Below are 13,030 nucleotides of genomic sequence, written 5' to 3'. Positions count from 1 at the left end.
GGCGGCATCATTCCCTAAACAGGTGGTCCTGGGTTCTGTAAAGAAGCATAAGCCTGAGCGAGCCAGAGAGCAAGCCAACGACTCTACTTCAAGTTTCTGTCTTACATTCCTGCCCCAACTTTCCTCAATGATGGACTTCGACCCAGAAATTTAAGCCAGATAAATCCTTTCCTCCCCTAAGTTGATTTTGGTCAGATTTTACCACAGCAGCAGAAATGAAACTAGAGCAGGATGTGTGCTCAATGGTTGTCTTACAGAACAGCCGAAGAAGGAGCCACATGGAATGGAACACCAACCCTCCCTACTTATCCATTATGTCCTTTCCAAGTGAGCCAGGTCCTGCAACCATAACAAACAGGATGTGTACAGAAAGAGAAACAGCAAGAAGCTCGACACTTAGGAATCAAAGGACAGTTGCTCAATAAGGTGCGACTTAAGCTGTTAGGTCTCTCCTAGCCATAATCTGGTGACACCGTACATTGAAGACTTTTTGACCATCTCCAGTGGGGAGTAGGGTGCCACTGGTCGCCGGGGTATACAACTGAAGGATGCTGCAAACAGCCTCATCAGTGAAGCACTTTCCAGTTCAATGTAGTCATCGTGCCAACGTTGAGAAATCCCAATTTTGAAGACAATAAAAAGGTGAGAAAACCAGCGCTCTGAGGGATGAGGAAATACTCGGCTGAAAGGAGCAGCACACACTGGCTTTAGAGCCAGAGCCTTGAGCCAATGGGGCTGTCCTAGGCAATGGAAAACACAAATGAAAGGCATGAGGAAATTCAAGATTGGGAAGCCTTCTGATCTTAGATGATTCTGTGACAGCGGACAGTGCTGGTACTTTAAATAGAATGAGTGTTGGAGAGGCAACTATAAAGATCAAGGGGGAAGCTGGGGAAGGTTTGACTAGACCAAGAGCAGTGAAGGTGGAAAGCAAAAGATGAACCTAGATGCATTCTGGGAGTAATGGGTACTAACCAAGAATAAACCAAGATAACTAGGTGGCAAGACCCACTGCATAGGGAGGGAGCCCTAATTAAAATCCTCATGAGGAAGTGGCTTCATTTCTTTCCCTGTTGCTGTGTGTGGTCATTTGAGGGCAAAATGTCCCCCATAGGTTCTGGTATTTGAATATTTGGTCCCCAGTTGGTGGTGCTGTTTGGGAAGGTTTAGGAGTTGTGGCTTTTCTGGAGGAAGTATGTCGCTGTCTTCAGGCTTCGAGAGCTTAAAGCCTCGCCCTGCTTCCAGTCTGCAGTGTGCGTCATGTTTGCAGTTGGGGTGTGAGCTCTCAGCTACTTGATCCAGACACTGTGTCTGCCACTTGCCACCATGCCTTCCCCAGGATGAACTCTACCTTTTGGAACTGTGAGTACAAAAAAGAATCTCTTTCTAGAAGTTGCTTTTGGTTGCGGTGTTTTATCGTAGCAACAGCAACTAATACACTGTGAAAAAGAATACCTCTAGCAAAAGCCAGCGAGAGGAGAAGGGGTTGACTGTAACTCATAGTTTCAGAACAGATCTAGCATGATGATGTCAAGGCAGTAGGAGCCTGAAGTCACTGGTCACATTACATCCCCAGGTAAGAAACCAGAAGTAATGAGTGTGTCCCAAATTTGAGTTCTGCATTTTATATAGACCAAGATGACCTGCCAAGATGACCCCCAAGAGGCCTGAGTGCCAGGTAATGCCAACCATGACAGGGAGGTAGCATCAAGCCGTGACCTCAGCCTCAAGCGTGAATAGCTAGACGTACACGGTTAAATTGGGTATGCCTGGAGTTAGGGAGAGAAGGGGCTTGAACAGGACTTTGAGCACTGTGGTGTTCTCTGTGGAGGTCTAACGTTATCTTTAAATCCTACCAGAGATTTGTGAGAAGCAACAACAATGCCCAGGCCCACACCTGAGGTCAGGTAGGCTGGAGTTCCAGGAATGGATACCCAAGCACAAGAGGACTTAAAGACCAACCCACATGGTGAGCCTAATGCAGCAGTGCTCGACCTTCCTAATGCTGTGACCCTTTAGTACAGCTCCTCCTGTCGTGATGTTCCCCCAATCATAAAACCATTTCGTTGCTACTTCACAGCTGTCATTCTGCTATTGTTGTGAATTGTAATATAAAGGTCATGACCCACAGGTTGAGAACCGATGATCTGACACATGGGTTGGCAGCCAGCGTGCTTGGAACTGTCCCCGGGTGAATACTAATATCCTCACTGACCTACCATGGGCTGAGAGGCTCATCTTTATGTGCTTATGGAATCTGAACCTTCCATTCTTAGACTTTCTTGTATATGCCAATCCATAGTGAAACCCCACATGTTTATCCAACCTTCCCTTCCATCTTCTGTTCTCTCTCTCTCTCTCTCTCTCTCTCTCTCTCTCTCTCTCTCTCTCTCTCTCTCTCTCCAGTCCAGACTATCTTGAACTACTCTACATCAGGCTGACCCCAGACTACAAGCGATCCTCCTGCATTGGCCTCTGGTATGATAGGATTCTGAGCATGAAACACCACACCCAACTTATGAACTTTCCTTCCAAATCTCCCGACACCCTGTGCCACAGAGCACTCAAAGAGGCAGCCATCCCAGAGTCTGGCCTATTGTTGGGACAACAATTGGTTTCTGTTTTCTTTGTTATGTTGGGTGCTCATCATGGGATTGCTTTATTCCTGGCTCCTGGGGATACCACGGTCCGTGTGCCCACCGAAGACCCTGATGCGCAGGGCTCAAAGTACCTCAGCCTTAAAGCTCAGATCACATTGTTCTTTGGGGTGGGGACAACTCTGTGTCGCTGTAGGAGGCTGAGGTCATGGTTTGATGCCCTCCCTGTTGACCATCTACTTGAAACCTCTAGAATTACCTGGCAGTCGGGTCTCTGGGGATCATCTTGGCAGGTCATCCTGGACTGTCCAACTCCTGACTGCAGAACTCAAGCTTAGGACACACTCGTTACTTTCGGTTTCTTATCCAGGGATGTAATGTGACCAGTGACTTCAGGCTCCTACTGTCTTGACATCATCATGCTAGACTGTTCTGAAACTATGAGCTACAGTCAACCCCTCCTCCTCTCGATGGCTTTTGCTAGAGTTCTAACCTCGAGTTACCAAACATTCCCTTAGGAGCCAAACTTCGCCAAGTCTGTAAGAAGTGCTCAAGAGGAAAGAGAAGGACAAGCCAGTGCTCTGAGACTGTTGATACAGGTTGTGAGTGAGTGAGTGAGTGAGTGAAGGAGTGAGCGGGTGAGTGAATGAGTGAGTGAATGAGTGAGTGAGTGAAGGAGTGAGTGAGTGAGTGAGTGCGTGAGTGAGTGAATGAGTGAGTGAGTGAGTGCGTGAGTGAGTGAATGAGTGAGTGGGTGAGTGAGTGAGTGAGTGAAGGAGTGAGTGAGTGAGTGAGTGAGTGAATGAATGAGTGAGTGAGTGAATGAATGAGTGAGTGAGTGAATGAGTGAGTGAGTGTGTGAGTGAGTGAGTGAGTGAGTGAGTGAGTGAGTGAGTGAGTGACTGAGTGAGTGAGTGAGTGAGTGAGTGAGTGGGTGAGTAAGTGAGTGAGTGAGTGGGTGAGTGGGTGAGTGGGTGAGTGAGTGAGTGGGTGAGTGCGTGAGTGAGTGACTGAGTGAGTGACTGAGTGAATGAATGAGTGAGTGAGTGAGTGAGTGGGTGAGTGAGTGAGTGAGTGAGTGGGTGAGTGAGTGAGTGAGTGGGTGAGTAAGTGAGTGAGTGAGTGGGTGAGTGGGTGAGTGAGTGAGTGAGTGGGTGAGTGAGTGAGTGACTGAGTGAGTGAGTGAGTGAATGAGTGAGTGGGTGAGTAAGTGAGTGAGTGAGTGAGTGAGTGCGTGAGTGAGTGCGTGAGTGAGTGAGTGAGTGAATGAGTGAGTGTGTGAGTGAGTGAGTGAGTCCATGAGTGAGTGAGTGAGTGAGTGAGTGAGTGAGTGAGTGAGTGAGTGAGCTTGGCAGGGGCCAGGGGGGAGCTGTGGTGGTAGAGCATGATAAGCACCTTCTCAACCCAGAAGATAGCTGGTATTTTTGTTCTCTCTGTCTCTCTATTTCTGTCTCTGCCTCTTTCTGTATCTCTGTGTCTGTCTGTCTCTGTTTCTGTGTCTCTCTTTCCCTCTGTGTCTCTGTTTGTCTCTGTTTGTCTCTCTGTCTCTCTGCATCTCTGTCCCTCTGCTTCTCTCTGTGTCTCTCCTTCTCTCTTTGTCTCTCTCTGCCTCTCTCTATGTCTTGCTCTGTCTCTCTCTGTCTCCTTCTCTCTCCCTCTCTCCCTCTCTCCCTCTCTCCCTCTTACCATCCTTTGCCTTGTCTGATTGCCTGTGATTGTGTTCTCTAAGTGTGTGTTATGTGGCCAGGTACTGTACTGTACAAAAGCATCTGGGACACTCCAGTTAATTTATCCTCCTAAAAGTTTATAGCCATGAATGAGTGGAGACACACTTTTTAAACAATCTGCCCTTCTAACCCAAAGCTTTGCACTGTGAGCAGAACAAAGATTGAGGGGGAAACCTGCAGCTTCCGCTTCTCTTGCACTTCATCCATCACCACAGTCCCTTTTCAGCATACTCAGGTCCTTCCTCTGGGGTTCTCCAAATCCTCCAAGATCCCCCAACCCCCAAAATGTTGTCTTTTCAGCTTGCTCCCTGGAGTGAATTTACCATCTTGCTCCTTCCTCCCCCCCCTCCCCCCGCTGTTCTCAACACTTCCATAGGCCCACAACCCACTGGATGCACTGGGTTTGCCCTGAGACTTCTTCCCAGGAGCAGGTCTCCCTGGTGAGTACTTCTTTACTCCTGGATGGAATCCAGAGGTCTCTCTCACCCCGTTCATTCTCTCCTCTGTGTAGGATGTTGTTTATAACTCTGTTCATTTAGGACCTCTCAAGTGAACCAAGGCTTAAAAAGAAGACAGCCTCATGAAGTTGAGAATTGCTCTAGGTCTGTGAAGAATTGTGTTGCTCTTTCTGTGTCCGTGAAGAATCGTGTTGGAGTTTTTATGGCAATTGCATTGTATCTGTAGATTGCTTTTGGCAAGATGGCCATTGTCTCTATGGTAATCCTACTGATCCAGGCATGGGAGATCTCTCCATCTTCTGAGGTCTTCTTTCTTCCGGGACTTGAAGTTCTTGTTATACGGGTCTTTTACTCGCATGGTTAGAGTTACACCAAGGTATTTTATATTGTTTGCAGTCATTGTGAAGGGTGTGTTTCCCTAATTTCTTGATTGAATGGAAATATGCCATCGCCAGGGGTAGAGGGGTTGGGGAGTTAGAAAAACCCAGAGGCCTGGGATTCGAGAGGTGCCCAGGACTCAGTGTGGATGACCACAGCTGCAATGCCCAACAGTGAGGAGTTGGAACCTGAAGGGCCCACCTCCAATAGTTAGACAGAGCACTCAGTGGAGGGACAGGGACACCAACCCACCTTCAAAATTCTCGACCCAGAATTGTTCCTGTCTAAAAGAAATGCAGGGACAAAAATGGAGCAGAGACAGAAGGAATGGCTGACGGGAGACAGGCCCAACTTGGGATCCATCAGGGTCAGACACCAAACCCTGACCCTGACACTATTACTGATGCTATGTTGTGCTTGCAGACAGGAGCCTAACATGGCTGTCCTCTGAGAGGCTCTACCAGCAGCTGACTGAGACGGATGCAGATACTTACAGTTAACATTGGACTGAGGTCATGGACCCCTATGAAAGAGTTAGGAGAAGGATTGAAGGAACCAAAGGGGATGACCACTCCAAAGGAAGTATCAACTAGCCCAGACCCTTCAGAACTTGCAGAGACTAAGCTACCAACCAAAGAGCATACATGGGCTGGTCTATGGCCCCAAGTACATATGAAGCAGAGGCTGCTTTGTCTGGCCCCAGTGGAAGAGGATGTGCCTAATCCTGTAAAGACTTGATACCCCAGAGAAGGGGGATGCCTGGGAGGGGCACCCCCTCAAAAGCAAAGGGGAGAGGAGATAGGATGAAGAATTCTGGGAGGGGGACCGGAAGGGGGCAACATTTGGGGTGTTAATAAATAAAATAATTTTTTTACAAAAAGAAAAAAAATCAGAAGAAAACAGCGAAAGTTAGACACAGCGCAAAGGCAGACCCTGGACGTGTACGAAAAGCGTCTGGAAGCGAAAGCTCAGATTGGGCCAAGACCTGAAGAAACAAGTTAGCTACTGAAAGAGCACTTGCCAACCAAGTGATAGCCAGGATGAGGGAGAATGACAGACGGGGCAACGATGACTAGGACCAGTATGGAAGCAGCATTAATGAGTGACCCAGCCAGTGTCCTACCGCCCTTCATCCTCCTTGGTCTGAGGCTTGACTGCACTGCAGAAGCTTAGAAAGGGGGCGGGGATGCTATTACTTTATGAATCGTCTAATATATGTTCATAGCTGCTTAATCCGTAGAAAGGAGGGCGATCCTATTTTCTTATACAAGAAATAACCTCGGACAGTTAATCCCTTGCTTATGAGCCCACCAGTAGTGAGCAATCTCCATTACCATGTTGTGTGTCTTACCAGTCAAAGTTTAGACGTGGGGGGGGGCGGAGGCAGGGGCGGGGCGGGGCGGGGCAGGGCGGGGGCGGAGCTACGCCTGGCCTTGCTTCCATTTGTGTTTACAGTCAAACTTCTTTGGGTTATTCCTGCCCAAATAATCCTCCATCAGCTTTCTGAACCTAAGGTGAAGGGGGAAATTCTTCCCTACTTGTTACGTTCTCTACAGTGTGGGAGACATGTATTACTGTGACACTCCTCCTGTTCTCCAGCTCCTCCCTCTCCTGCCCCTGGGAAGTGAAGCTACGTATCTGAGTTGACAGAAAGAGCTGGACGTGAGTGACTTGCCTGGTGCAAACTTCTTTTTTATTTTTCTCTCCAGCAGAGAACCAAAGACGTCAAACATGGAGAAAACAATCGGGGCTGAGGAGGAAACCCAAGACCACAGAGGGTCATGTAGAAGCACTCCTCTCTGGCTAGTGACCTCCTAGCTGCCCAGGCTAAGCCCCACCCTATGAGCAAAACCTGTGACTTCTCCACCCTGATTGCACTGGTTCTGCCACTAACTCCACAGGTCATAAAGAAGTCCTCCTCTGCACCCATCAGGAACATGGCTGACATCTTGATCCAGCTGCCTATTTTGCCCCTCAACACTGGCTTGAAACTCACATCAGCAGAAAGAAAAGCTATGGATGGATCCCACCAAACAAACTACAGCTTCCCAGGGAGACTCATGCACTGGTCCTGGTTAGTTTTACCTCCTTGTGTTCCTATGGCCCATACCAAGAGGCCACACACTGAGATGTCTGAATTGCCATCTCAAAGGAACAGATTGGAGAAAATGGGACAGAATGGAGAAGATTCTGGAAACTGTGGAGACATGATACCTAAGGGAATAGAAAGACTTGGTGCAGAGAAATGTGGCTGTTATGATGTATGACCTTGTGTCTAGAGGGTGGTCACAAGGGGGAGTGTAATTAGTTCCTGTGACTCCCAAAGACACAGCATGAAGCACACAGAGCTGCAGCTTCTCCAAGGTTACGAACTGAGGAGACAGCCTGGTAAGGCTTCACTATGTGGTAGAGAATTCAGGAAAATCAGAAGACAAAGGACAGCTGCAGAAATTACCTCAGAGGAAGTCCTGAGAATCTCAGAGTCGAGGGGCAGAGAAGTGGAAACACACAAAAGTGCAGAGGCAACCGCACCTGGAAGGAGAACTGGTGGGCAGAACTAGAGCAGAAGTCACACATGACTAGCTAGAAAATCCCCAGGAAATATGCAGAACATCTTCAGAGCCTAGTGAGGGACAAAGGAGCTTCTATTCATGTCACAACCTGGGTAAGAGCATGCTTAGGACCAAGCCCACACAAAGTCTTGTCTGGAACAAGCCAACAATTAAATCACCTCAGAACAATGGGCCCTCCATACGTAAACTGTGTCACACTGCCCTTTCTGTACAGGTGACCCCAGCTAGAAGAACCAGTGGATAAGTACCTAAGCGAGTGGTCAAACAGGGCAATACTATGACCAAAGGGTGGTGGATATTTCACCGGTAAGGGGCCATTCATTCACAGTCATTAGCTTGATGTCATTGTATTGGGTCTAATGGGCTCCTCTCTGAGAAGTGTGGCACAGATATGGAAGAGATCTGGGTTCTGCCTTCAGGATGCTTCCAGTACAGTTAGGCAGATTTTGTTCTATAAGGCTACTCCTTGATCACACACACACACACACACACACACACACACACACACACACACTCACAGCTATAATGCATACACAGACACACAAAGAAGCAATAATGCATATTGTTCAGGCTTCTGGGTAGAGTTCTCCAGCATGAAGCCCTGGGTTCGATTCCCAGCACCGCACATTAGAGAACGTAGAAAGCTCTGATCACAGACCACTATTCTCTCTTCAGTCCATGTTTTACCTCTTAGCAATCTATTTTTAAGTTCAAGAGAGCCCAAATCCCAAAGTATTCAACTTTTAGAACCTCCACTGGACTATTCAGTAACTCCTAGAAGATGTCACCGTGCCTTAAAGATCTTTGCTTAAAATAAATCTACTTCTCCTCCTGGATCCACCTTGCCTCGTATCAAGTTTGGAAATATGTAGGAAAACAAGCTTTATGGAGAGCCAGATGGATACATGAAGCTACTTACTTAAGCAATTTAGAATACACTAGAAGCTACTTTGGATTCTTAAGGACTCTTTGCCTCTGACAAGCCCTTCCCCAGCTTCCTTCCTCTGCTTGCATGTGCTCACGTGCATGTACACGCACAAGACCTGCCCCCAATACACAAGACCTGTCCCATACACACACACAACCTGCCCTACAGTGGGCTGACACACACACACACAAGACCTGCCCCCCATACACAAGACCTGCCCCCACACACACACAACCTGCCCCATAGTGGGCTGACACACACAAGACCTGCCCTGTGGTGGGCTGCAAAGCACCATGGGTAAGTGGTACCCTCTATGCTCATTTCATGGCTGCAGTTGGGGACAGCCATGTCTAGTCGCAGAATTTTAAAGCATCTCTCAGTTCTCAGAGTCAGCAGGGAACACTCAAGGTGGTTGAGAAAGGCAGATGTGTCTGGCCCGTGAGAACACGAAGGTGGAAATCAAAGTTGCCTTGATTCTGCCACCAAAGCCCAGGAGGGTCTGAGGACCAAGGACACAGCCTCACATGACGAGTCACATGACAAGGAGGGGGGACCCCAGCTCCAAGTAGACCCAAGGTCAAGAATAGCACGCCCTTCTAAATCTTCTGCCCCGTGGCTCCTGTAAAACGGACGAGAGCCCACACTGCATTCTCAGTAAATATTTATTGAAGGGCTACGGAGATGGCTCAGGACTTAGGAGCTGGCTCCTCTTCCAAGAGGACCCCAGTTCGGTTCCCAGCACCTAGGTCAGTGGGCTCACAACAGTCTCTAACTCCAGTTTCAGGGAATCTGATGCCCTCTTCTCTCCTCTGCCAGAAACCACATGATATTCACACACACACACACACACACACACACACACACACACACACACTCACACTGAATAAGTAAAAGACTGGTCCTTCTCTCTGTCTACATGTCTGCCTTCCCTTTTGCTTTGTTGTTTGTTTGTTTGTTTTCTCCTTCCTTTTGTCTTCGTGCCTGTTTCTTACCAGCCCAGTACACAGTTTTCCACTGCCCCTGACCCTGATACCCTGTGAGATTTTTCTCTGTGTGTCTATGTAATATTTCCAGTCTGCAGTAGAAGAGCAGATCAAAAGCTGCCGACAGAAACCCAAAGACAGGCTTCAAAACATGCTGTGACAGATGTTCCTGGAGCCATGTGTGTGCTCCAGGACCACACTAAGTCTGAGGGCTGTCCCCAGGGTATTAGAGTAGCCACCCGGGATCACTTCAGCCAGAAGCGCTGGGAAACTAAGTGGCAGAGGATAGCCTTGCCCTTGTCTCATGATTGACAGGTGTGGTGACATCAAAGACTACGACTTCCTGCTAGCCAACCTGGGCAGCTCTGAGATGTGACTCACATCTGTCCAGGGTGACCAAGCTGAAATAACTCTCAGAGGACATCTTTGTTTGGTCTCACCCTTTTCCTGTCTTACTTTGCTCCCTGGAAACCTTTCTAAGCCTTGCCTCAGGGCCTTCCTCTCAGAATCCTAGAGTCAAGTGAGGTAGGTGCCAGACTCAATCCATGAGCTTCTGGCTTCAAATGTCTTCCCATCTTCTGGTGCTTGAGATATTTATCTCACCGTACTGATCTACTCTTCTCCGTTGTTAAAGTCATTTACGAACTCAAATGACCATCACTACTGTTTCAGGATACCTTGGAGACAAACAGGTTCAAACATTCTATGCTCGTTTGATATAATTAGGTCACGCCAGGGTCAACGTAGCTTCCTGCATCACAAGGGAAGGGAAGGAAATGACTCAAAGAGGAAGAAGATATTCTTTCAAAGTTTGAATTTGTATCATCCTTCACGTAGGACCATAGTTAAATGGAAACTAGAGTGACCGGATCCATCTAATGCTCTCTCTCTCTGAAGAGTCCATGTTTATCTTTCCTGTTCCTGTGTTTTCCCCTAGGTATAGAAGCTGGGGCCTCCGGGACATTCTCAGCTCCTAACTTTTTATTTCAAGATACGGTTTTACTAACCTAGTAATCCCCCTGCCTCCACAGCCCAAATAGTTGGGATTATAAGCCTGCACCACCAGACCCAGCCTCTTTTAACTTTTTTGATTGTCTATCTGAGACAGAGCCTTACGTAGCTGACATCGTATTTGTTAGGTTAGCTGACATCGTATTTGTTAAGTATCCAAGGGCAACCTCGAACGCCCACGCCGATATTACAGCCATCCACCACCGTGTCTTGACTCTCTTTTGAAAATTTTTATGGCGTGAAGAATATGATGGCATCACACACACACACACACACACACACACACACACACACACACACACAATGCAACTGTGTATTCTACTCCAGCCGTTTACAAACTCCTTTACAGTTCCTTCCCTTCTTTCATTTACATGAACACTTTTGCAAAATGCTTTTCCCCACCACCTTTTACCACAGTTTTCCCACCAGCCACCAGCCTGATCTGAAGAGGATGTAGCATGGTCCAGATATTCAGCCTACTCCATATCACAAACACCCCTCTTGTCATTGTCACCCTTCACGACTGTATGTCGTTCCTCTCAAAGGAGCTATCATGGATTTGGGCTAAAATTGGCCTGAAAACACTGTCTGGAGAGTAGAGAAGACTCTACTCATGATACAGTGCAGTCCGTTCAGTTCCCTTGCTCTGCACCGACGGAGATTAAACTTAAAGCCTGTGGGTGCTAGGCAGGCACTCAACTACCCAGCTGGATCCCCACCTGCCACGTTATGTCTTTCTAAAATTTGTTTTTATTATTTATAGTTTCGAGTAGGTGTGCCGTGATGTGTGTGTGTGAGTTCAGGGACTGTGGAAACCAAAAAAGGTGGATGCTGGGATCAAAGGCAGGTCCCCCGCAGGAACTCTCATTCTAAACCACTGTCTTTGCAGCCACCACCCACCCCAATCATTTCTCAAAGAGTGTTTTCTAGTAAAGGAGCAATGCCTGTGACTGACACTTTCTTCCTCTCGTCCACAGCCACTAAAACTCAAGGCCACTTCAAGTGGTGATTTTAAACCCAGGGAGGTTTCTTGGCACTCAAAAACACCAGTTCAAGCCCCTGGACCTATGTGGTGAGAAGAGAGAACTGACTTCCAAAGCTGCCCATAGATCTCAGTATGTGCACTGTGATACAAACACACACACACACACACACACACACACACACACACACACGCGCGCGCGCGCATACATACATACACACACATGCACACACACATACATACACATGCACACACATACATACACACACATACACATACACACACATGCACACACACAAATACACACACATACACACACACACACAGAGAGGGGGGGGATTAGTTAAAAAGAAATCTTTTTTTAATTTAATGGGTTTGGGTATCACAAATTTAGTTTTAATTTCATTTTGTTTTGGTTTTGTGTTTGGTTTAGTTTTTTGTTGTTATGTTTGGTTTTTTGGTTTTGTTCCCTTTTTTTTTTTTTTAAGTATTGGTGGTGGTGGCTTGTTTGTCTTTTGTGGTGTTCAGGATTGAACTCTGGACCTTAGCACATGGAAGACAGGCTCCTCTAGCCCTGAGCCCCACCCTAAATTTTAACAAAGATCTCGAGCCTTCCCAGGAACAACACCAACTTGTGCTTTCATTGTGCAAATGACAAAAAGAATGACATTTTAGTGCCTCTCAGACATCTCTAGCCCGGCTCTGACATTCTGAAGAGCTTCCTTTAGGGATTCGCCCCTGAGCCCGTGTTGTTCACTTCACTTAGGTGTTGACAAGATGCCTCAAGTGGGAGCAGAGTCCTGTTCTCTCCTCTAGCCTGGGATCTGCTGGAATCACCTCTTCTCAGAAGTCAACCGTGGAGGTGAATCGATCTCCCGGAGTGTCTGCCCTTCCAGGAGAGTCAGTGACTGGCAGGCTGCCATCAGTCTTTTATTTACAGCATTGCTGAGCTTGGGGATAGCTCAGTGAGTAAGAGACTTGTGTAAGCGCAAGCGCCTCGGTTCAGATCCTTAGCACCCATGGAAAAAGCTAGGCACTGTGGAAAATGCTGTCTGCTCCTCACCGAGCTAGCCGATCAGTGAGCTCCAGAGTGAGGGAGCAACACTATCTTAAAGGATAAAATGGGGAGTGGGTGAGAAAGATACCCAGGATCAACGTCTGATCCTTAGAGAGAGAGAGACAGAGATAGACAGAGAAAAAGACAGACAGAGATAGAAACAGACACAGAGACAGACATAGAGACAGAGATAGACAGAGACAGAGATAGACAGAGGTAGAGACAGAGACAGAAGAGACATAAACAGAGACAGAGATAAACAGAGACACAGATACAGACAGAGATAGAGATGAGACAGAGACAGAGATAGACAGAGACAGACAGAGGTAGAGACAG

At 47.5% G+C, this 13,030-nt stretch overlaps 1 protein-coding gene and 1 long non-coding RNA gene across 3 annotated transcripts in view; one reads left to right on the top strand and one right to left on the bottom strand.

Annotated features, from left to right (window-relative positions):
- The window catches only part of Hsd17b2 (hydroxysteroid (17-beta) dehydrogenase 2), an 83,254-nt gene that overhangs the window by 56,921 nt on the left and 13,303 nt on the right, over window positions 1-13,030 (bottom strand).
- LOC147999484 (uncharacterized) lies at window positions 1,251-8,569 on the top strand. The gene is made up of 3 exons (XR_015644192.1): window positions 1,251-1,362; window positions 1,860-1,969; window positions 6,870-8,569. It is a non-coding gene; the product is annotated as an uncharacterized LOC147999484 (long non-coding RNA).

The sequence above is a fragment of the Rattus norvegicus genome, chromosome 19, assembly GCF_021556685.1.
Source record: "Rattus norvegicus strain SHRSP/BbbUtx chromosome 19, alternate assembly SHRSP_T2T, whole genome shotgun sequence".
NCBI lineage: Eukaryota > Metazoa > Chordata > Mammalia > Rodentia > Muridae > Rattus > Rattus norvegicus.
Note: the sequence above shows the minus strand (reverse complement) of the source record. Positions and strands in the feature narration are given on the sequence as shown.